The sequence below is a fragment of the Ambystoma mexicanum genome, chromosome 11, assembly GCF_040938575.1.
Source record: "Ambystoma mexicanum isolate Mex_15411 chromosome 11, UKY_AmexF1_1, whole genome shotgun sequence".
Classification (NCBI taxonomy): Eukaryota; Metazoa; Chordata; class Amphibia; order Caudata; family Ambystomatidae; genus Ambystoma; species Ambystoma mexicanum.
In genome coordinates, this window is record NC_090934.1 from 438569294 (window position 1) to 438593101 (window position 23808).

Genomic DNA, 23808 nt, shown 5'->3' on the forward strand with positions numbered 1-23808 from the left:
TAGGTTCAAAGACAGTGAGATTAAGAGACAGGATTTGGGTTGGCAAAGTTCAGATTGTCAGGGTTGAGAATGGCTTAGTGCAAAAAGCAGCAGAAATCCGAAATGTCAAGATTCCGATTGGCAGAATTCAAGTCAGCAAGAGTTTTTGGTGGAAAGTTCAAGGTCTCTAAATGACACATTGTTAAGGTTCAAAGCGACAACGATCAGGGTAGAAGCCAGTGGTTTTAAATTGGCTAAGTGCAGAAGGTGGCATAATCCAGGGTGTCAAAAATCAGAGCAGCAGAAATTCAACCTGGTACAATTCCATGTTGCTAAGGTTAAAATCAGCAGCAATCAAAGCATCATAGTTAAAAGAGGCAAAGTTGCAATGTAGTGGAGGCTAAACAATTCCAATTTTTAAGGGGCCCAGAATAAGTCAGTACTGCCCCAAAAGAGGCTAAATTAAAAGTAGCAGAAATCTAATTGTCACTTTCCCATAAATGGCCAAGTTTAGAAGCAGCCAAAATTAAACCAACACAATTTTAAAAGGGCTAATTTCAAGACAGTATGAAACACAAAGGGGAAAGGGCTAAATCAACACAGCACTAAGTAGCCTTGTTCAAAGCCAGTAGAAACCAAATCATCATCAAATAGTGTGAAATAATTCAAAAGCAGCACAGGGGCTCCAGCACAGCTCTAGTGTGGCTAAATTTGAAAGAAGCATAGATTTCACCAGTGCAATTTTGGAGTGACTAACTTTGAGGGAAATGACAAGAAAATTAGCACAGTTCTAGTGTGGCTAAATTAAAAAGTAGCATGAACCAAATCAGTATAGTTGTAGTGTAGCTAAATTCAAGAAAGCATGAATCAAATCAGTATAGCTCTTGTGTGGCTAAATTCAAAAGCCGTGGGAACACAGTTATTACAGGTATAGTGTGGCTAAATTCAAAAGCAGGGGAAACCAAATTAGTACAATTCTAGTTTGGTTAAATTCAGAAGCAGCGGACACCAATTAATACTGCTTGCATGTGGCTAAATTTAAAATCGGCAGGGTTTAAACCAATGCCATTTTGATGTGGCTGAATTCAAAATCAGCAGAAACTGAATCAGTGCAGCTTCTGGAGTTGCTAAATTTGAAGGCCGCGAGACCCAAATGGGGACAGTTTTAGTGTGGCTAAATTCAAGACAATGTGAGTCAAATGGGTACAGTTCTACTGTGGCTGAATTCAAAAGCAGCGAGAAGCAAATCAGTACAGTTCTAGAATGGCTAAATTCAAAAGCAGCGTTAACATTTAAAGACAGCGGATGCCAAATCAGTACGGTTGCAGCATGGTAAAATTCACAAGCAACATTAATGAAATCTGTACAGTTATTGTGTGACTAAATTCAAAAGCAAAAGACATCAAATCAGTATAGGTCTAGTGTGGATACATTCAGAAGAAGCAGGAACCAAGTGAGTACAGTTCTAGTATGGGTAAATTGAAAAGCAGCATTTAATATCAGTACAATTCTAGTGTGGCTAAATTCAAAGGCAGCAGATGCCAAATCAATATAGTTCTAGTGTGGCTGAATTCAGAAGCAGCGGGAAACAAGTCATTAGATTCCTAGAGTGGCTACATTCAAAAGCAACGGATGCCAAGTCACTACTGTTCTAGTGTGGCTGCATTCAAAAGCAGCATTACCTAAATCAATAAAAATGTAGCGTGGCTATTTTCAAAAGCAGCGTTAACTAAATCAGTACAATTCAAAAGCAGTGAATGCCAAGTACGTAGAGTTTTACTGTGGCTAATTTCTGAAACAGCAATGACTAAATGAGTGCAGTTCTAATCTGGCTAAATAAAAGGAAAGTGCACACCTAAACACTATGGTTCTAGCATGACACAACTGAATAGCAGCATTAATTAAATCTGTACAATTATTGTGTGGCAAAATTCAAAAGCAGCAGATGCCAAATCAGCATAGCTCTAGTGTGGCAAAATTCAAAAGGAGCAGGAACCAACTCAGTACAGTTCTCGTGTGGCTAAGTTCAAAATCAGCATTAAATAATTCAGTACAAGTATACTGTGGCTAAATCAGTATAGTTCGAGTGTGGATGAATTCAGGAGCAGCAGGAAACAAGTCAGTAAGGTTCTAGTGTATCTACATTCAAAAGCAGCAGACGCCAAGTCAGTACTGTTCTAGTGTGACTACATTCTAAAGCAGCATTAACAAAATCAGTACAAATCTAGTGCTGCTATATTCAAATGAAGCATTTTCTAAATCAGTACATTTCTAGTGCATCTAATTTCAAAAGCAGTTTTCTAAATCAGAACGATTCCTTTATTTTTATTTTTTTTATTTGTGCCTCTGGTAATACAACCTTTGCACATAAAACAATCCACATGATTACATAAAATGGCATAATTAATAACCTTATATACAGAAATACAACCAATTAAAACAGATACTTCATGAATAGAGATAATAACCATTAAAAGGTTGGTATAACTCTCACAATTGATTAAAAATATTGAAACCTAATGCAGGAGAGGGCAAAGTGTCCCCTTATTTAATTCATGTGCATTAGCATTCATTAGTCCCTCTACTAAGACAATTTAAAACAACCAAGATGAAGGTTTTTATAAGTTGGCTAATCTGTCCCTGACACAATACCAAATGTGGCCTGCAACTGATGTAACCACAAGCGATTCAGCCCCATATAGGGCACTCCAGAACCCACAATCTAAAATAGCCATTTTTATAAAGCTCTGCAAGTGGGGTGCAATTGGGCTGCAATTGGTAAGCACATGTCTTGCCGATTCCACCTCCTTACTGCATATTCTACAGAGCCGCTCCTTCTCGGGATACCTGTTCATGCACCTGTATTGATAAGCAGTGGGAAAAGGTCTAATTGAAAGGTATATAATAAAGCGTATTAGATGGGGGAACTGGGACTTGGTAAAATACATTTGTGGTATTCCTTTTCGGTGACTCCATGCGTTCATCTCATAATTAATTCACTGCAGTGTCATTCCATCGAAAAGGGTTAAATATGCAAGTGTGAACAAGTTTCTTAAAGGAACTCTTTATTCCAGGTTTTTAGGCATGTATGTAGATTGGCTACTTCATGGAAGAACAGTCTCCTAAATTAAACATGTGGCTCAAAGCCAATGCATTTCGGAGGGTTACTCTATCTTCAGGGATATATTCACAACAAAGCCACATTTATAAAATAGACAAAACATGCAATATTTAATTTAGTTATTTTATACATACCAATGGCCGCCATGTTAAATCATAAAGTGAAAAGAAAAGAGGTCCCAAAGTAAATACTGACAGTCTTTCATCCATACCTTTGTGTTTAAAGAATACATTATATTACAGTTTTGAAATCAGGTATGTAACTCAAGATTATCGTACCTTATTTAATGAGCCTTCATGCTGCAAATCAAAAGAATATGTACATAAAGCTTCTATCAGTATCCATATTGCCTACACTAATATAACCTCCACCTTCTTTATGTGTTACCTTAGGTAATCTGTTCTTCGTCAACTAAATTGTTCCGTTGGCTGCAAAGTTAAATAATAAAATGAATGTACGTTAGGTATCTAAGCTACAATTGAGGATAGAACTCCATATCCTGTCGCATTTCACTTACCAAGGACAGCTGTATGAAGTCACCTGCTTAACTTCAGAGACACTTACGGGGTAATTCATGGAATAAATGTGCGCCGAAAAGGGGAGCGCAAGCGTGAAAATCACAGCGCACGCGTGCCAAAGCCGCACATGCCGCCGCTGATCGATTCATGGAATGCACTGCGCTAGTAAAAGCCGGGATGTGCGCCAAATCCGTGGGTGGCGCACGCGGGCGCACATGTCACTAAACGGTGTGCGCTACGCCCACAGGGAAAGCGCACATAGCGTAGCGCACACAAGAAAAGTGGGCGGAACACGGGGCGGAACATGCGGAATGGGGAACAACGCGTGAAAATGTGGGCGTTACAGTGCAAGTACAGGAGGTAAATGCTCGCAACGCCCACACGCATGCTAACAACACGTATTCATGGAAGCGAACAGGGGAAAGGCGTGCGCCAAAAAAGAAGCGCTAATCCGGAAAAACGTACGCCAGCAGGATGCAGGTGTAAGCGGCCCCGCACAGCATAAAAGTGCGCACAAACAACAAACAAGCTCAGACACTACGATGAATGTACCATTCCTCGCAGCAGTGGTCGTGGGACACCGCAGGAGGAGGAGGATAGCCAGGCCCCACATTTTTTTACCCAGGACCAGACTTTTTGGGATGTCTGATGACCAGGTGTATGGGAGGTACAGGTTTCCACCACACATGATCCTAGACTTGGTGAGGGAGTGGGAGGATGACCTCACATCACCCACCCTGTGCTCGCAAGCACTGAGCCCCTTAGAAAAGGTGCTCAATGTACTGCACCTCTTGGCTACTGGTTCATTTCAGCGGATAAGTGCCATAGTGGGGTGTGTGTCACAGGCCACACAGTCACGCTGCCTACACAAGGTGTTGGCCATAATGACTGCACGCCCCTCAGTCTGAAGGCACATATACATGCCCAGAACACCTGCAGAAAGGCAGGCTGTTGTCCAGCAATTTTATGGGGTGGCACACTTCCCCAAAGTCCTAGGTGCCATTGATTGCACCCATGTGGCTCTATGTCCACCCAGGGCCACTGAGCATATCTATCGGAACCGCAAGCACTGGCATTCCATCAACGTGCAGGTCGTATGTGATGCCAAGGGAATCATCACCTCAGTATATGCCAACTATCCAGGGTCCTGCCATGATAGTTTCATATTCAGAATGTCGCCCCTAAACCGGGACCTGGAAGCTGGCCGGCATGGTGACACATGGTGTCATGATGCCTACCCCCGGGGAACCAGACCAGGTCCAGCAACCCCGGAAGCAGGCATCAAGTTATTTTGAGCAAGCCCAAAAACCCCTGCTAGGGGCTGTTTGGGTGCGGTCCTGGTGCCTATGGCGCCAGGCTCATATGGAGAGTCAGTCCTGGTGCCATAGGCGCCAGGCTCATAGAGTAGAGCTTACCTATGCAGACCATGCTGCAAGCTTGAACTATATTCAAAACTAGAAAAATGTGTTTTTCATGCCACAGAAGTTGAATTCCTTGGGTTTATCCTGACCCCAAAGGAAGTCGGAATGGACTCACGGAAGGTGGACGCAATCCTTAAGTGGCCATCACCAAGTTCAGTTAAAGGAGTACAAAGCATGCTCGGCTTTACCAATTTCTACCGCAGATTCATCCCAGATTTTTCACATGTCGTACATCCCATCACAGCACTCTTGCGAAAAAATAAACACTTTATCTGGAGTGAAGAAGCTGAAAATGCCTTCCAAGAGCTGAAAGCGTAATTCACATCTGCACCTGTGTTAAAGCACCCGCGCCCCGAACTTCCATACATAGTGGAAACTGATGCATCCAGTCTAGCCATGGGAGCTGTCCTGTCTCAAAAGGACCCTGAAACTGGCCAGCTTCACCCAGTAGCATTTTGGTCCAGAAAGTTCTCGGCACCCGAGCTAAACTATGTGGTTACCGACAAGGAGTTATTAGCCATTAAATGTGCCTTCAAAGCTTGGCCGCACTATCTTCTCGGTGCCAGGCATACCATTACTGTGATCACCGATCACCGGAACTTACAGTATTTAAAAACAGCCAAGGCCCAATCGTCACGTCAACTTCGATGGGCATTGTTCTTTGCTGAGTTCGATTTTGTGATAACCTATCAACCAGGTTGTAAGAATGGTAAAGCAGACGCCTTATCCCGAATAGGGATGGGAGAGACAGAAGTGAACCCAGAACCAGTACCTATAATTTCCGAACAAAGGATTCTTGGCATGACTACTCTACAAACACTAGAGGACATTCAGGTAAAGATCCATCAACTCTTTGATCCTACAGCCCTGCAGGACTGGGTAAAGAAAGGCCCGGACACTCTGTCACCAATGATCTGCCTTATTACCAAGGGCGGCTATTTCTGCCACACAAGGAACTACAAGAGCTAGTCATTTCCCGTTATCATGATACCCTAATGGAGGGGCACCCAGGTATGGCAAAAACTGAAGCTAAAATTAAAAGACAATTCTGGTGGCCCACCTGGCGAAAGGATATTAAATCATTTGTGATGTCTTGTGGCATTTGCACCCAAAACAAAAGTCAAAAGAAAAAACCAGCTGGACTCTTACAACCATTAGACATTCCACCTACAACATGGCACACCTTATTGTTAGACTTTATTACCGATCTACCTCCTTGTAATGGGTTTAACACCATTCTAGTTATTGTGGATCTTTTTTCCAAGATGGCCCACTTCATTCCTTTAAAAGGACTACCTTCAGCCTCAATACTGGCCAAAGAATTCCTCGAAAACATTGTTTGCATACATGGATTTCCGTCCATGTTGGTCTCTGACCGGGGCAGTCAATTCATTTCACATTTCTGGAAGAAATGTTGTCAATTGGCGCAAATCGACATGAGATTATCGACCAGTCACCACCCCCAGACCAATGGTCAAACGGAGAGGACCAACCAGACTCTTGAACAATACCTGCGTTGTATGTTACATCAGACTGAGAGTAATTGGAAGGACATTCTTTTGATCGTCGAATATGCATACAATAATTCAGTACATTCTGGAACTGGACAAAGCCCCTTTTATGCCCTATATGGGCACCACCCTCGAACCTCAGACCTTGACTCACCCCAACACTTAGAAATGCCCGCAGTGGACCATCTACACGCTACGATTATACAAGCCTTTAAGCAGGCAACTGCACATTTAAAACAGGCGAAGGAGAAATATAAGAAAGATGCTGATCGGCATAGAAGTGATACTCCACAGTACCAGATAGGGGACCAAGTATGGTTGGCCACAAAACACATACCTCTCAAGGGAACGCGGACCTTTAACCCTAGATATTTGGGACCTCACTCTATTAAGGCCATTATCAACCCGGTGGCTGTCAAGTTGGACTTACCTGCTAATATGCGAATTCACCCCATCTTTCATGTGTCACTTTTAAAGCCAGTGCAACCAGGGACAAGACTAACCAAGCCACCAGACCCCATCCATATAGACGGGGAACACGAATTTGAAGTTAAGAAGATGGTGAAGTCAAAACTTTTTTATTTAATCGACTGGAAGGGTTACGGACCACAGGAAAGGTCTTGGGAACCCAGTGACCACGTGCATGCACCTCGATTGGTGAAAAGATTCCACCGAAATTTCCCAGACAAACCAAAACCACTGGGAAGAACGACTTTTCGAGGGGCCTTGGGGGGGAGTGCTGTCATGATGCCTACCCCCAGGGAACCAGACCAGGTCCAGCAACCCCGGAAACAGGCATCAAGTTATTTTGAGCAAGCCCAAAAACCCCTGCTAGGGGCTGTTTGGGGGCGGTCCTGGCGCCTATGGCGCCAGGCTCATATCGAGAGTCAGTCCTGGCGCCTTAGGCGCCAGGCTCATAGAGTAGAGCTTACCTGATGCAGACCATGCTGCAAGCTTACCTGATGCAGACCATGCTGCAGAGCTCCAATCCAAATGAGGCTTGGAAGGGACTATTTTACCTAGGGACTATTTTTTACTCGGGAGTGGGCTGGGGAGGAATACATAACCTGGGACTACTTTGGAGGCTATTTAAACCACGCCCGAAGAGCAGCACACGCTTTACGTTATTCTGCATCCAGCAGCGTAACACTCACTGTGTCTGGAAGCCTGCACCAAGTCTTCTGCCACGCCTGCCTCAAGTCTGAAGCTCCTAGAAAAAGGGAGGAACAGAAGGAGAAGAGGTTAGAATAAGAGCAAAACCTTTGATCCTTACCTGAATTCCGGATCCACCGTGCCTTCGAGCTGGAAGAAAGAAGCATTTTACGCACGCCGCCTCGCCTGCTGCAGCGCCGCGCTGAACTCACCGGCCTTCGCAGCATCCTCACGATCCACCACATCCTTCTGCACGTTCCCGCCACACTCTGGCACCTAAGGGGAACACAAGAACAGCAAAGGTGAGCCAAGGGAATAAACAGAGGCAATAGTAACTACCCTCAGTGACTTACCTGATTACCGCCGGGGGTACTATTTCTCTTCACGGGTCGGCGCAGTCTCCATTGCATACTCGCCGTACCCCGGCCCCTAAGAGGAACAAAAGGACAACAAGGTGAGCCGAAGGGACAAACAAGGGGAACTCTTCTCACCACAATAGACTTACCTAATTTTACCGCCGGAGGCATTATTCCCCGAACTTCATATTTTCTCTCCACACCTGAATAAGGGAGCAAGCCACAGGTTACATTCTGGCCTTGTTTTATTGAACTGTGTAGGATAAGCCAAATCCTTACCTGAACTTCGTCAGCTACCACAAGGAACTCTTCGCTGGGGTCAAGCTGCAAACTGCAAGGAATCGGACAAGAGTGAAAGTCAGACATGTGAACTCTTATGAACTACATACTTTTCGGAGTCAATATTGTTCTGGAACTCACCAATTCTTTCGAGCCAGTGAAGCAACTGGTTATCAACGTGCCCCTGCGCTCAACGCAGGATGGAGAGCTCATCTTTTCAAACCATCAGGAGAGACTATAAGAGGGGACATCAAAGGTGATCTATGGGGAGAACAGCGGGGGTGGGGGGATTTACGCTCAACCCCACGGGTGGTTAATTCCCTTTCTCCATTTACAGAAGAATATTCCTACGGGCCAAGCAAACGAAGCTAGGTGGGCCAGTCCAGTCCGTCATCTCAGCCCTACGCGCCCCATTGGTGGAGACCGCAGCTGTCCAGTTCAGACCGACGCCTCTGTGGGAGCCAGGTGAGCGTAACACATTGCTAATTGGTGAGTATAAATGCCTCTGCGCATGCATGCATGTCACAAACTGAGAAATGGGAAAACCCCACTAATGTCAACCGTTATCACCTCCGCAGGGGACAGTGCTTACCCTCTGAGCACCTACATGATGACACCAATTCGGAACCCCACCACACCACCCGAGGTAAGATACAACACAGCCCATATTGCAACCCGGGGCATAGTGGAGCGCACATTTGGAATGCTCAAGTCACGCTTTCGCTCCCTTGACCGCTCTGGTGGGCAGCTGCTATATGCGCCCCCAGTAGTGTGCAGGATCATAGTGGTAGCATGTGTCCTGCACAACGTTGCAACCCATCGGGGCGTGCCGGTGGACATGGTGGTGCCCCCACATCCCCAACCACATGCATGGCTGCTGCGCATGGGAGGTGAAAGGGCACGTGGTGATGCAGCCCGGACCCAACTTGTGGCAAATTACTTCACCTAAAATACCACCCCTGCGGAGTGCACACAGGCCTGGCACATACTAGCTTGAAATCAATGATGATGACAAAAGGGACAGTCAACTGTCACAACCATACCAGCCTGAGATTGTTCAAGTCGAAGTGCTACATTTTGTGCATCCCAAGCTACTCAAAGACACCCAATTATGTGTCACAAAAAGGCACAAATTCATGCAGCATGAAGGACTACCCCCTCGCAAAATACCACATCAAAATAGTGCCATGTCACACAACACCTCCCCAACACACCATGGCATGGCATGCAATGTGAAAGCAACCAAATTAATGCACAGCACATGACACACGTGTCACAAAGTGCACTGTCCTAAATGGAAACAGGCTACAGACAATTTGCTCTCAATAATGAATACAAAAACAACACACATGAACAAATACTTACCAGCAACAGAAAACATCAGTACATGGTCAAACAGTGGCAATATATTACAATAACAAAAAAGTAGTGTAAGTGTCACAACCTGCCTAAGGCAGCACATCGACCCCTTCCAACTGCAGATTGTTGCAGGAAGGCAAATGTATCAGTGAACTGCATACAACATGAACTGCATCTGCAAAGTAGATGGCCTTGTTAAGACATGAAGAAGGTACATGTATATAAGAAAAAAGTCAGGGATGTAGAACCATACATAAACCACCATGCAGAGCAGATTTCCACACCAATACCCACTAGGGATGTATACACAGTTTTGACCACAGACTGTCCACACAAGTTTTGGGAACCCAATGTCACCGTGTAAGTTACTGTCACTTGGTTACAACCTTTGCAAGCCCATGGAAAGGGAAAGCAGGAGGGGTGTGTGTGCCAGGAACCCAAGCATCTAACCCAAAGACATGACAAGCCTGCATGTGCCCAGCTGGAATACACAATGGATGCATGCATGAGCCACACAAAGCACCACACTGTTAAAAAAAATAATAATAAACTTGCGTGGATGTTGAGAAAAAACAAAAATACCTCCATGGGCTCATGGCCTGCACGGCTATGCTACAGTGGGAGAACTGCCATCACTGTCATCACCCTCTGGTGGTAGAAGGTGGCTGTGATATGGGAGGCAGCCAACGCAAAGCCCTGGCATGCTCCTCCATGGCAGCAAACATGCAGGTGTGAAAGGTTTGGTTCTGCAGGATGATGGTACAGGGATCCCCATGCAGCACCTCACGGGTGGCAGGCATTTCTACCTGCATGGCCTCGCGTGATGCCTGGATCTCCTGACGGGTTGCTTGGAGCTCAGCTAAGAGTGTGCGTGTCAGCTGCTCCAGCTGCTGTTCGCCCTTGTACTCCGGGACACCTCAAGTTCACCCAGAGTATCTCTGAGGGACCTGTGTTCTAACCTGAGGGCTTCCCTGTGGGCCTGTGACTATACAGATATGGCTGTTCGCAGAGTCTCCAGTCCAGCCCATCGGTCCCTGTCGGACGCCAACATGTCCTCCCTGTGTGAGTGGCAAATGGAGTTTGTTGCCTGCTGCTGGAGCTCCATCTGCCTTTCAGGGGGGAGAATGGAAGCGGCCACCCTATCAATTGCCTGAGCCATTATTTCACACAATGCCCCCTGTTGTGCTGCTATAGTGTAGATGGAGTTCTCCCACACAGTATTGCCTGGTAACGCACGGCCACTGCGTTGGCGGGCACCACACCTGTTTGGGGCAAGGCGATGTGCACCTTGTTGTGATGGCACTGCGTGAGGCTGCAGGACTGCATTCTTCCTTTGATCTGCTGGTCCAGGAACAGGAGAAAATATTGTGGAGTGTGACCCTGCATCCGTAACCGCCACAGGTGGACTTTCCAACACTGAAATCCCCATAGATGGGTCTACCCCCGGTGCAGGTGGGTTGGACAGAACAGCATCCCTGCCAGAAACACTCACCTGCGACGGCACATATGTCTCAATGTCCGATTCAGCACCTGATTCATAGAGGTCTCCGGAGGTGTACCCAGAGACACCCGTGGACAGCATGGTCTGTAGGAGTAGTGGGTTTTCACCCACTATCAACCCTATGTCCTCCACGGTTGCCCGGTTGTGGCTGTAAGTCTTCCTGGGTCTGCACCATCTCCTCCTCCTCAACAGCATCAAGTGCCTCATCATCTTCAAAAACATGAAAGATAACAAATGGAAACAGGCATGAGCACCATAGCACACACACATAGGCCTGACGAGGCAGAGATCCAGTACATAAATGACACATGTCCCGCATGACAATAACTCTGCCATGCATGCACTGTCAATGATTTGGAAGGGGAGGCAAAAAGCACACACTGATGACTGCAAGATGGAAAACCAACACATGTGCTGCATGCTGGATTTCACTGGCATCAAACATTAGCCTGTGAGTGGTATGGACAATCCACATACATGACACATGACACATGCCAGCACACAGACGGCATGTACCATAGCCATGGCAGATTTGACAAGGACACCCAGATGGTAGCAAATCAGTACTGTCACCCATCCGTGGGAGATGGACATCATGAAATTAAACATGTAAATAAGAGTGAGAAAACGCGCATGTGCCACAACTCCAACAAAGCCAGTTTTCACTGATGCAGTGATGACAGGCACATGGATACATCAATGGTTGGTCACTTCGACATGAGAGGATACAATTTTCATGTTCAACATTCAAACAGGGCCCCAAAAGGATAGTGTGCAGGCCATGTGTATGTGCACATTACTCAATCAGCCTGATTGTAGAAATGTTTCCCCTAATAAGTCAAGAAATGTGGGCCATTGTGTGGTGTAATCTATGACAGAAGTATGTCACATTTGGGACAGTAGGCCACAAAAATGTCTGGTAAATATGCTAATCATTTGATCAGTCAGGCTGAATGAAGAGGAAAAGAGTATGAACAATGTTGTGGCAAGAAGACAGCTGAAGACCAAGTGGATTAATCATGTGCAAAAAGTGAACTGTGGTCAGAAGGGATACTATGAAAGGGAAAAACAATGGAATGTTTTTGAGGGACCACATGGGTGACCCATAGCAGTCATGACTAGACAGCCTCACCTGGCACTCAATCAGAACACATCACCCAAACAACACACACATTGATTGCACACACATGCATGGTCACTCACCGGACATTGCTTCAAGATCTGGTAGGCCTCCCACTCCTTGGATCTGATCCTCTGTGATGAAGCCTCCAGCGACAGACTCATGTTCAGTGAGTTGTTCCTCCTCTGATGGAGACCCACCGCCAGTCACCAGAGTAGAGGCATGATTTGAAGACAGCTTGTTCTTTGCTCTGCGTTTCAGGTCATTCCAGCGCTTTGAGCAATCATCAGCTGTGCGCTTCACAAATCCAAGGGAACTAATGCTGTCCGCGATGGTCTGCCAGTGGGCCCTACGTTGAGCAGTCATAGTCTTGCACCCTGCAGTCACCACCATTTTCCAGCTATGGGCCGACACATAGCCCACAAGTGCATCTAGTTTGGCGTCATTGAAACTAGGCTTCCTTGACGTGCCGGAGTGTGTAGCCGTGTCTGGGGTCCTAGCCTGTACTGCAAGTGCACCCTTCTTCTTCTTGGAAGGTGGTGCGGACCCTGAGTGGCTTACGCCACTCTGGTTGGTAGGGGCAGAAGCGCAGGTGGACTGGGCACTGGAAGTTTCCAAAGGCACAATGACCAAAGGTCTCACTGCAGGCATTGGCTGCAGGGTGATGTTGGCAGGACCAACCTCGGTGTGATGGACTTGGGCCGACACTGTCCCGGCTAGGAGACTCAGAGCTGGGGTGGATTGAGCTGCAGCTGGCCCTGCAGCCTCCTCACCTTGGCTACTTGGGGCAGCAGATGACATTGCTGCCCCAGATTCACATGGCCTGGTGACAGCAACTTTCACCGCCACACGTGGCTTAGACTTGGTAACATGGACGTCAGCCTGGGAGTCATCCTGTGCCGGTTCTGTTGACAATATGGGCCGGTTTAACAAGGGCTGAGCTGGGATGGCGTCAGCTACATTTCCCCGAACCATTGGGGGGGGCATAAGTGTCCCTGATTGGTCCTCCACACACTGGCCTCTTGGGCCACCCTGCACATCCTGGCCATGACCCCTACCGCGCCCACCTCTTTGAGCTCAGCCACCTTTGCCTCCCTTACTGCTTGGTCGCCTCCCAACCATGGCACTGATGTTGTTGTGCGTATGGGAGTTGCAGTAAACAATTGTCCTGGGCGATTGGGGTGAAAGGGGTAGGGCACTAGATGGAATTCTTACCCTAGTGCTCTAGCAAGGCTGCCTGTGACCCCTGGGGGAAGATGACGGGTCACTCAACGCCCAGGCACCCGAAAACAATATTTAACGTGCACGCAACTCCTGTTAGAGCACATATGTGGAAAAATGAACCCACACTACGCTGTGGCACCCAGGCACACAAAAATAAGCGTACGCGTGGTACACACAGCCTACAATGACCTCTGAATGGGTACGCAACACATGGGGGCAACCACAGTTGGAAAATATGTGCGCGACTCATCGTCTGCCTGGAAAAAGAACATGAAAAAGACGCGCATGTGCGCGTTAGCAACACCCCCGCCAAAAGAAGAATTGAACACTGTCTGAGTAAACAGGGAGTATGAACTGGAACCGTTGTGAAGTTATCACGTGTGAACTGACAAGAAGTACAAGAATCACCCACTCGCTCTCCACAAAAAGCACGTACAAGAAAATGGCGTCCTACGCATAACTTTTAAGCCAGCTCACACGTGCAACGTCACTTACGCGCTAAGGCCCTTTCCTCCAATTGCACGCAGTCACACATGGACGTGCAGTTTTTGCACTTGTACAATCAACATGCACCCGTGTTGAGGGAAACGCCCCTGCGCACCACGTCACAGACACGCTTACGCGCTTAGGGCCTTTCCTCGAATTACACGCTGACGTTCAGTTTTTTCACATGCCAAATCACTCTGTATCAAGCTGGCCATGCAACAACACACGGAAGACCACACTCCTGCCCAGAAGGCCATTTTCGTGCCCCACAGAGCCCCGAGCATGCTCCCACCTGCCATCTGCTGCTGCCTGCCTGCCTGCTGCCCACGTGCCCTGCTATTTGGTACCTGCACGTCAGCCATCTGTAGGGGTGCAGTTGCTGTGACCACCCCTGCTGGAACTGAAGACCCCCGACTGGGATACCATCACTCCACTGCCCAGCCCCAAGACCCAGTTGCCCACCCACACCTGCCTTTGGGGTTGCCATGTCGCACACAACACCATCTGGCACCACTGGCAACCCCCAGCCAGAGAAGCAGAGGGCTACCAGCTTCAGTGCCAGTGAAGTTGGTATTCTGGTGGAGCAAGTCCTGGGCAGTATGATGCCCTCTTTGGAAGTTTGCACGCCGACAATGAAGGACGGAAGAGGATCTGGTGGACATTGTAACTGCCATCAACGAGGAAGGGGTGGTAGTCCGCGACATTCAACACGTCCGGAAGAGCCGGGAGGACTTCAGGTCCAGGACCCTCAACAAGGCCCGGTGCCTCTTGAAGGCAGCAGATGCCAAGGGGTGCCGGATCCACCTAACCAACAACCAAATGAGGGTCCTGGAACATAGACGCCCAGTGCTCCACCACCAGGTCCTTGAGAGGCAGACCCATCTGGAGTTGAGCGGTAAATGTACATGTATACTGATTGGACGCTGTGCTTGTTGAGGTGTGGCAGGAGTGTGCAGGTTGTACATAGGTCTGTATAGGGCCATGTATGCATGTGTATGTACATGGAAATGAGCCTGCTGCATGTGAGTCCTCTCATATGTGAGACACATCTATGGTGTATGTCTTGGTAAGCATGCTTGGCAAATGCAGGTGTGGGTGCACACATTTTTTAAATCCTGTGTATGTACTGTGGCATGGTTGTGGTTTCACACATGGATGCTGCTTGCACCTGCATGTATCTGCACTATGTACATTTGCATGTGTGTGTTTTTGACAAGTGTGCAACTGGGATACACCATAGATGCATGTGACACTGACATGTAGGAGGCTGATTGCCAGATGTGACATGGATGGGGATGTTATCACAGCGACAGGTGGTGAAGATGTACAGATGCATGTATGTCTGGTGGCGTGTGTGCATGTGTTCTGCACTCCACGTGTTGCATGTGACGTCAGGCTCACCTTCGGCAGCTCATGCTGTTGTTTGTGTATGGATGGTGCTGCCGCTGGAACATTCCTGTTGATGTGCTCATGTGTGTGAGTTGAAATGACATGTGTGTTGGGGAGTGTGATGCCATTTTTGAAGTTTGACACTGCCACTCATGTACAACTGTCATGTGTGTATCAGACCATTGTACAGTGCCCTGATGCCTATGTTCTATCTCTCCCTGTCTGCAGCATCAACTGATGAAGAGGGCGGAGACGATGCTGTGGAGCAAAGCGGCAGAGATTGCACCACCAGCCGGAGACACAAGGCCCAGCTCCCCTCTCAGGTTGTCATCTCTTCGGGGAGTGAGGAGTCTGGTGACGCGTCCGTGGCCGCAGCTGCCGAGGGTAGGTCCAAGAGGTGGAGGTTGGAGGTGGACTCCTCGGTAGCAGAAGGGGCAGCTGAGACCCCACAGGGTCCGATGGAGGAAGATGGCACGGAGTCATACAGGTTGGTGGGGGGTTTGGTTGAGGAGGAGGCCATGGAAGGGACACACACGGGGTCTGGAGGGGGGATTCCACTGGTGCTAGTGGTGCAGTCCAGGGACAGGAGGCAGCACAGGCCGCCACAGTGGTGCCTGTGTGTAATCCTGTCTCCGATCCTGTTACTGCATCATCCCGCACCAGCAGGGATGCCTACGTCCAGACCTGTTTTCAGGGAGGTGATGAGTGCACAACTGGCCTTCCTCTTCCTGCTGACATGGCAATCCGGGACCGGGTTGAGCCTGTCCTGGCTGGGATGGCGTTGCGTCAATGGGGCATGCGAGGTGACCTGCAGTGTTTTTCGTGAAGACACTGCACGTCATCTCGGATGCCTCTTTGACCGGGTTGACCTACTGGGACGGGTCACCAGGACTGGATTCCTCCGTCTGCTGGACCTTCTTCCGACCCCCTCCTCACCTGAACCCCCTATGGGCCAGTTGTACTCCATGCCATCTTCTGGCCCATGTATCACCTGGGTACCCTGTGGAGCTTCCTCTGACCCAGCGACCAGACTGGTGGAGGACACATCCCTGCCACAGTCGGGAGTCGGAGGTCCAGCAGGGGTGGCCACACCAGCAACTACACCCCAGCAGGAGGAGGACGTGCAGGCATCAAGAGCCAGGGCACAGGCACAGCAGCAGCAGGCTCAAGGTGGGAGCAATGATGGCTCAGGGCCATCAACATCAGAGGGGCAGGCATCGGCCGGAGGGCAGGAGGACCCTGGATTGGGAGTGTCTTATGTGTGGCAGCGGTTGGGCCAGCACATAGATGCGGAGCGGCGACGGGCGGAAGAGGCACAGCTCACTATGGTCAGGGCGGAGAACTCCATGTGCAGGACACTGAGGCGGGCCAAGTGCCTCGAGGCAATTCGCAGAGAGTTGGAATTGGACATGGCGTCATCCCTGCGAAACCTCGGGGCCATGGAACAGGCCCGCCTCCAGGACATAGAACATGAGTTCGATGATGCTCTGGCCCGGGGATTCGGCAAGTGAGCCGTAGGACTTGCACGCCGCCATTGTATATAGTTAGTTAGTGTTAGGTTTCATTTATGTTTTTCTTTAAATTGGGGCGCTTGGACTATGCCTCACCTTTTTGTAGATAGTTCTTCATTAGGTAGTATTTTTTGTAGGTTTAATTTCAATGGTTGGGCTCATGGACCCTGGATTTGTTATTTGTATATAGTTGAACAGTGGATTTATCGTCATTTTTATTTTATTTTTCACAATGGATTTTACTTATTTCTTTCCCTTTGGATTTGCTTTGTTGGACAGTGACTTTGGACACATTTTCATTTGGATTTATTTGTATTATGATTTCATATTCTTTTTCATTTTGAAACATGCTGCATTTTATTTATTATTTCCATTATTGTGTGTTTTCATTTCATTCACTTCATTTTGTGTTGAATACATTTGTGTTTCATACTTCAATGTGTGGTATTCTCTCATTGGTCTCATGCATGTCAAGATGCAGGTTGTCACATTCACTGGCACCCATTTTGTGTGTGTGACGGACATGTTTTGATGTACATACATGCCATTTGGGTTGTTTCATGTTAAGGGCATTTCAGTGTGGGGTGGATGCAATACTTGGTTGGTTCTTTGGGCAGGGGTGGCGTGTGTTAGGATTTGGGTGGCCATGAGGGCCATGATTGTGGATCATGATGACGTGTTGGAGGGACATGGAGTCGGGGCCTGCTAGCAGGTGCCCCTCACTGCTGGGTGGGTGAGGGTGCAGGGGGACATGAGTCAGGGCCTGCTTGCAGGTGCCCCTCACTGCCAGGTGGGTGGGGGTGCAGGGGGAAATGAGTCAGGGCCTGCTGGCAGGTGCCCCTCACTGCTGGGTGGGTGGGAGTGCAGGGGGACATGAGTCGGGGCCTGCTGGCAGGTGCCCCTCACTGCTGGGCGGGTGGGGGTGCAGGGGGACATGTGTCGGGGCCTGCTGGCAGGTGCCCCTCACTGCCAGATGGGTGGGGGTGCAGAGGGACATGAGTCGGGCCTGCTGGCAGATGTCTGTCACCGCTGGGTGGGTGGAGGTGTAGGGGGACATGAGTCGGTGCTCACTGGTGCATGGTGACATGTGGGCTGGCTGGGGGCATGCCCAGGGTGGATGGCCTACCTGCGGGGCATTCCCAAGGTGGATGGGCTGCCTGCTGGGCATGGCCTGGGGTGCAGGGTAGTCCCCTGTGGTGTGGGCTGCCTGCAGGGCCTGGGGAGAGGGGAGAGGGCACACCTGGGAGGTCCCACACTGCCAATTCACGTGTGATACTTCCTGCGCACCCCCAAGATACACATACCCCGCTCGCCCAAAGCCTATCGCGTGTGATTCTCCCCACGCACCCCTCCGAATACACATACCCCGCTCGCCCAGCTAAATTGCATGTGAAACTGCACGCGCACCCCTCAGAATACACGTACCCCGCTTGCACAAGGCCTATCTCGTGTGATTCTCCCCGCGCACCCCTCAGAATACACGTACCCCGCTCGCCCAGTGAAATTACATGTAATACTCCCCACGCACCCCCAAAATACCCGTACCCCACTCGCACAAGGCCTATCGCGTGTGATACTCCCAGTGCACTCCCAAGATACAGGTACCCGCTCGCCCAAGGCATATCACGTGTGATTCTCCGCGCACACCCCTCCGAATATACGTACCCCGATCGCCCAGCTAAATCGCGTGTGAAACTGCACGTGCACCCCTCAGAATACATGTACCCCGCTCGCCCAGTGAAATCGCGTGTGAAACTGCACACGCACCCCTCAGAATACACGTACCCCACTCGCCCAGCGGAATCGCATGTGAAACTGCACACGCACCCCTCAGAATACACGTACCTCACTCGTACAAGGCCTATTGCGTGTGATTCTCCCCGTGCACCCCTCAGAATACACGTACCCCGCTCACCCAGCGAAATCGCATGTAATACTCCCCGCGCACCCCCAAAATACACGTACCCCACTTGCACAAGGCCTATTGCGTGTGATACTCCCCGCGCACCCCTCAGAATACACGTACCCCACTCGCACAAGGCCTATCGCGTGTGATACTCCCCACGCACCCCTCAAAATACACGTACCTTGCTCGCACAAGGCCTATCGCGTGTGATACTCCCTGCGCACCCCTCAGAATACACGTACCCCCCACTCCAGACCAATTGGGGTTCTAGAAAGCAGGACTGTGTCAGCTGCATAGGTGAGACAGTAAAGGTGCATGGGACCATATGAGGGCGGATGACAATTCAACTACTTTTCGAAAAAAGGTCGGAAAATCTGAAACAAATAGGTTGTAGAGCAGCGGAGCAAGAAGGCAATCCTGTTTCAGCACCTTATTAGTAGGAGTGATTCCGATAATTTACCCATTTGAGAGAGGCAAATTCTTATTGTCGTGTCGGAGTACAACTTCTGTAGGAAGCATATGAGTGACGGGTCAATACCCCAGTCACTCAGCTTCCTCCAGAGTCTACTCCAACTGACTGAGTCGAAGGCCCCAGAATAGTCAACAAAACAGACATAGAAACAAGACCCCTTGTGCTGCCAGGCATCAGAAACTGGGGTCTGCAGGGCCCAGCTAGGATGGGAAGTGCTATGTCTCTTCCTAAATCCTATGTGAGATAGAGGGAGCAATACCCTCCCAGTGGCCCAACTAGTTAGCATCCCCAATAGAATACTAGAGAACATGTTTGAAGAGCTATCCAACATTTCCAACAAACAACAATTAGATGGAATGTCTCGGGGTCTGGCTTGTGAACCAGCTCCAAAACTGATTGCCTTCTATGAACTAGGAATACCACTATTTTTGCCAATGTGAAAAAAGAGAAGAGACTTCTGCCCACAATGTAGGATCCTCTTTAAATGCAACATTGATCAGCCCATCAGGTCCAGAGGATTTCAGAGTGGTAATTACTGCCACAAGGTCTGTTTCTTTAAGGCATTGCCATACCCATGTGTCTTTCATTGGTAAGTTTCAGCTGGCCCCAAACCCTCCCTGTCTTCCCAATAAATGTTCTTAATATGGGATTGCCAATACTCCTCTGAGGGAGCAATAATCTCATTTGCAGCACGGCGAGCCACAGTGGTGCGGATTGTGTGCCAGAATATTTTGGTATCATTTGTTAAGATGAGTCTGTTAATATAATTTCAACTAGCAGTAGCTGTGCTCCATCGGTGATAGGTCACCCAGGATTTATATTGTTGTAGAATACGTTGGCTTTCCAACTTCCTCTCACCCCGGTCCTGTCCCACTAGTTTAGGCAGCAATCTAAGCTCTCTATTTCATTCCCTTTTCTTGTTTGCAATCGCAATATCAAATGGTCTCAAATGGGCATCCCTAGGTTTGAAAATTAGGAGGTGTCTGGAAGTGGATGATGCAAACAATCTAGTTAAGCCTGTTAGTTGCCAATCATTAGAAACCAGCTTCTGAGCTCACAAATCATCAGGGGATGCAATTGTATGATTAAACTTCTTCAACTTTGTTGTGGTCCAGCAAAGACGGTTGTCCTGAATATTTACTTCTAGGTTATTCTTAAGTATGTCCTCTCACGTGGAACCCACTGAGAGTGCCATTATAAGAATAACATGATCGCTAAGGTGGGTAGGTAATATTTCACCCACTGGGTTATTCTGTAACATGGCATCATTTATGAGAATAAAATCAATCCTACTCACATGCATGCCGTTTGACCATATGGGTGTAAAACCTTCTCCAGATGGTATTAGGGGAATAGCATCAAATTCCACAAAAACAGCCACACCAATAGTTCCCCTCCTTAAAAGAAATATGATCATAACCCTCTCCCCTAGAGGCCAGACAGTCTGTATTAAAATCCCCAGCCACAATGATTTTACTCATAGGAAATCGGGCCAACCATTCCCTTAGGCAGTGCTTAAAGGTTTCATGCCGAAAGCAGTTTTGGCCCCCATACATCAACCAACCTTAGGGCAACCCAGTGATTTAGAAAGACTGAACAGCAGGGTATACCCATCCAAGTCAAATGTTCGAGTCAACCAGGTCTCCTTCAACAAGAAAATATTAGCCTCCCTTAGCGTGGCTGTCCCTTCCAGTTTAAGCAGAAAGGAACTGTGTTCTCGAGTATTCCAAGAAATCAAATTAAAGGTGTCAAACCGTGAGGGCTTAAGTCATTGCTTAGTGGAAGAGATATTCTGCCAAATTCCCAACACACATCCTTCTTGTCTCGGCACCTTTTTGGAGACAAAACGCTGATTACCACTCTTTCGTGGCTCTTTGATCTTAGGTCACAGATGCAAATCATGAAATAGTTGCAAAGAGGCACTTCAAATCCTAATTCCGACCAGCTCCTCTGCATGGCTTCAGATCAGTTCAGCAGACACCGAAATAGACATTTTTGCTAACACCCAATTGGTGGCACTTCCAATCTGTGGTAGCTCCAGGGAAGCTATGTCGGAAAATGTTTGCTTTGCTAACAGAGGAATGAGATCAAACAAACTGGAGAAGCCATGTGCGATTGAGAAATGGGCTTCAGTCTGTAGGTTGTTTCTCCACTATTTTTACAATCCTTGAACTAGACAGAAGATTATCAGGTAATTTATCTTGTACTGCTGCTGCTTTGTGCTGTTGGCAATGTTCCACATGAGCCAACCAGCTCTGGGAACTATTCTCAGTGTTGTTATTGGAATGCACTGTATCTGGGGCCTGTGGCTGAGATTTATGTTGGGATGACTGAATTTACTGATCAAAACTCATCACCTTCCTATGTTCTTGCATCCAACCAGCCTCAAAAGAGAACATCTGTCTGGCCCGGCTAGTCAAATCTTGGCTGGGACTAGGTGAGACCAGTTCTCCGCCCTCACTATTCCCTTTGTTTGATGTTATTAAGCGGATAGAAGGAATATTAGAATACATAGTTTTACCACAGTTGTCCATTTTTGCCTTATCATGGGGGGCTTTCATAGTCGTCCTTGGCAGCTGATGTCCCTTCTTGTCTTCCCTTTTTGTAAGTGTAGTCCCTCCATTGAGAAGACATTGTAGCTGAACATTCCTTGGAGAACCCTCTCCTGATTCCCTCATGGTGGTATAAAAGCCAGAAAATGATGGTTGGATTGATGGAAGGTTCCCGCTATTAATTAGAGCAGGCGATTTCTGACTAGGCAGCGAGCGACCCGCACATGTGCAGGACGTGGGGGAATGACATGACTATTGTGGTCATTGATGTTAATCAGGTCTGGCACGCTTTTTAGCATACACATTTCAGTGCATAATGCTTCAAGGGTGTGGTCCTCAGAACGGGCCACAAATTCACGGTGCCTTTGCCAATATTTGCTGTCACATGGAGATGATGTGGTTTGGGCCTCCTACATTTTAACGACAGACTGCTGACTTTAGTAGGTGTTTTACCCACAGCTGTGTTTCTAGCCTGGTCTTGGCTACCCATTTTAAAGGGTGCCAAGATCTGTTTCTGTAGTGATTCCTTCGAGGAGCAAGGTTGTATGTGATTGGTTAAAGGCCAGCTTTGTGACTAATAGCAATAAGGATTCCAATTTGGCTTCCATAGACTGTATGGTCTGAAGAACGTCGTCCTCGTCCTTACCTGTGTCCCGCAACCCACTAACTCATGTAAATGAGACAACTTCTGTGTCATCGTTAACACTGCTAAGAATATTTCCAAACTTACCCAGATCAGTGGTTTCAGACGAGCTATCGGCTTGAATGGGTGCTTGCACCGGGTCTTCCAAGCCCAATGATTTCCTTAGAAATGTTTCACAAAGGTTTAAAAGGAAACCATTGTCTATTGTAAAGGAGGTAACCACGTCAAAATTGACCCTTTGTGGACCAGCAACTAGGGACAGAACAGTGAAAGCACCTTTGGATGCTGCAGGGGTGGCCTGTGCTTTAGGGATGTAGCCTTTAATTTTAGGTTGTGTTCCCATCCCTATTATGTCCTTTTTCCTCTTCTTTGCACGTGGTGGTCCAAGATTCCCCTGTGCTTTTGGTGGTGGAATGTGACCCCTCTTCCACCTAATCGCCAGCATGCTTCTCAGACAGTATCCGGTTTTTCTTGTGTCCATCTTAGTTCATAGGAGGGTTGAAGGGGGGCTACAAAGGAGTAAAATAAAGGGTTTTTGGTAATATGCAGGAAGGAGTGAGAGAGGCACAGGGCAACCTCCTGAATTTGAATACAGGCAACTGTAGCTTAGGAAGTCTGGACACCCACGTGCCTGCGCTTTCTCTGAAGAGCGATACACAATCCTCATGCAGGCCACACAATCAAGTACACAGCTAGAGTTGGGGGCAGCAGGGGCGTAATCACAACTCACAAGCCCAACACTCCGGCCCCTTGTGCCAATCCTTCTGCTCACCTGCACAGTGGGCTTCAGCCAAAATTCCGATGGGAAAATATAGGGCAACGCCCCTCTCTGCCTCTAACTACTCCAACTGAAATGACTCTGGAGACTCTGCTGCACTCCACGCCAAGTCAGAGTTTTCGTCTGCTCCTCATCTTCCTTGCAACATCACTGCTGCTCCAACTGCTGTGACTTTGCAGACTTTGCTGTGCTCTGCGCAGAGCCAGAGTTGTTGTCTGCTCCTCCTATTCCTTGCAATAAGCAGCAAGGAAAGACTGCTGAGAATGCTGATGCATGCACAAACGCTGATGCCTGCACGAACGCTGATGTCTGCACTGCTGCTCCAAATGCAGTGGCTCTGCAGGCTCAGTACAATTCTTATGTAGCTAAATTCAAAAGCAGCAAATGCCAAGCCCGTTCAGTTTTACTGTGGCTAAATTCTGAAGCAGCAATAACTAAATGAGTGCAGTTCTTGTGTGGTTAAATTTAAAAACAGCAGACAACAAAACATTATGGTTCTAGCATGCCAAAATTGAAAAGCAGCATTAATT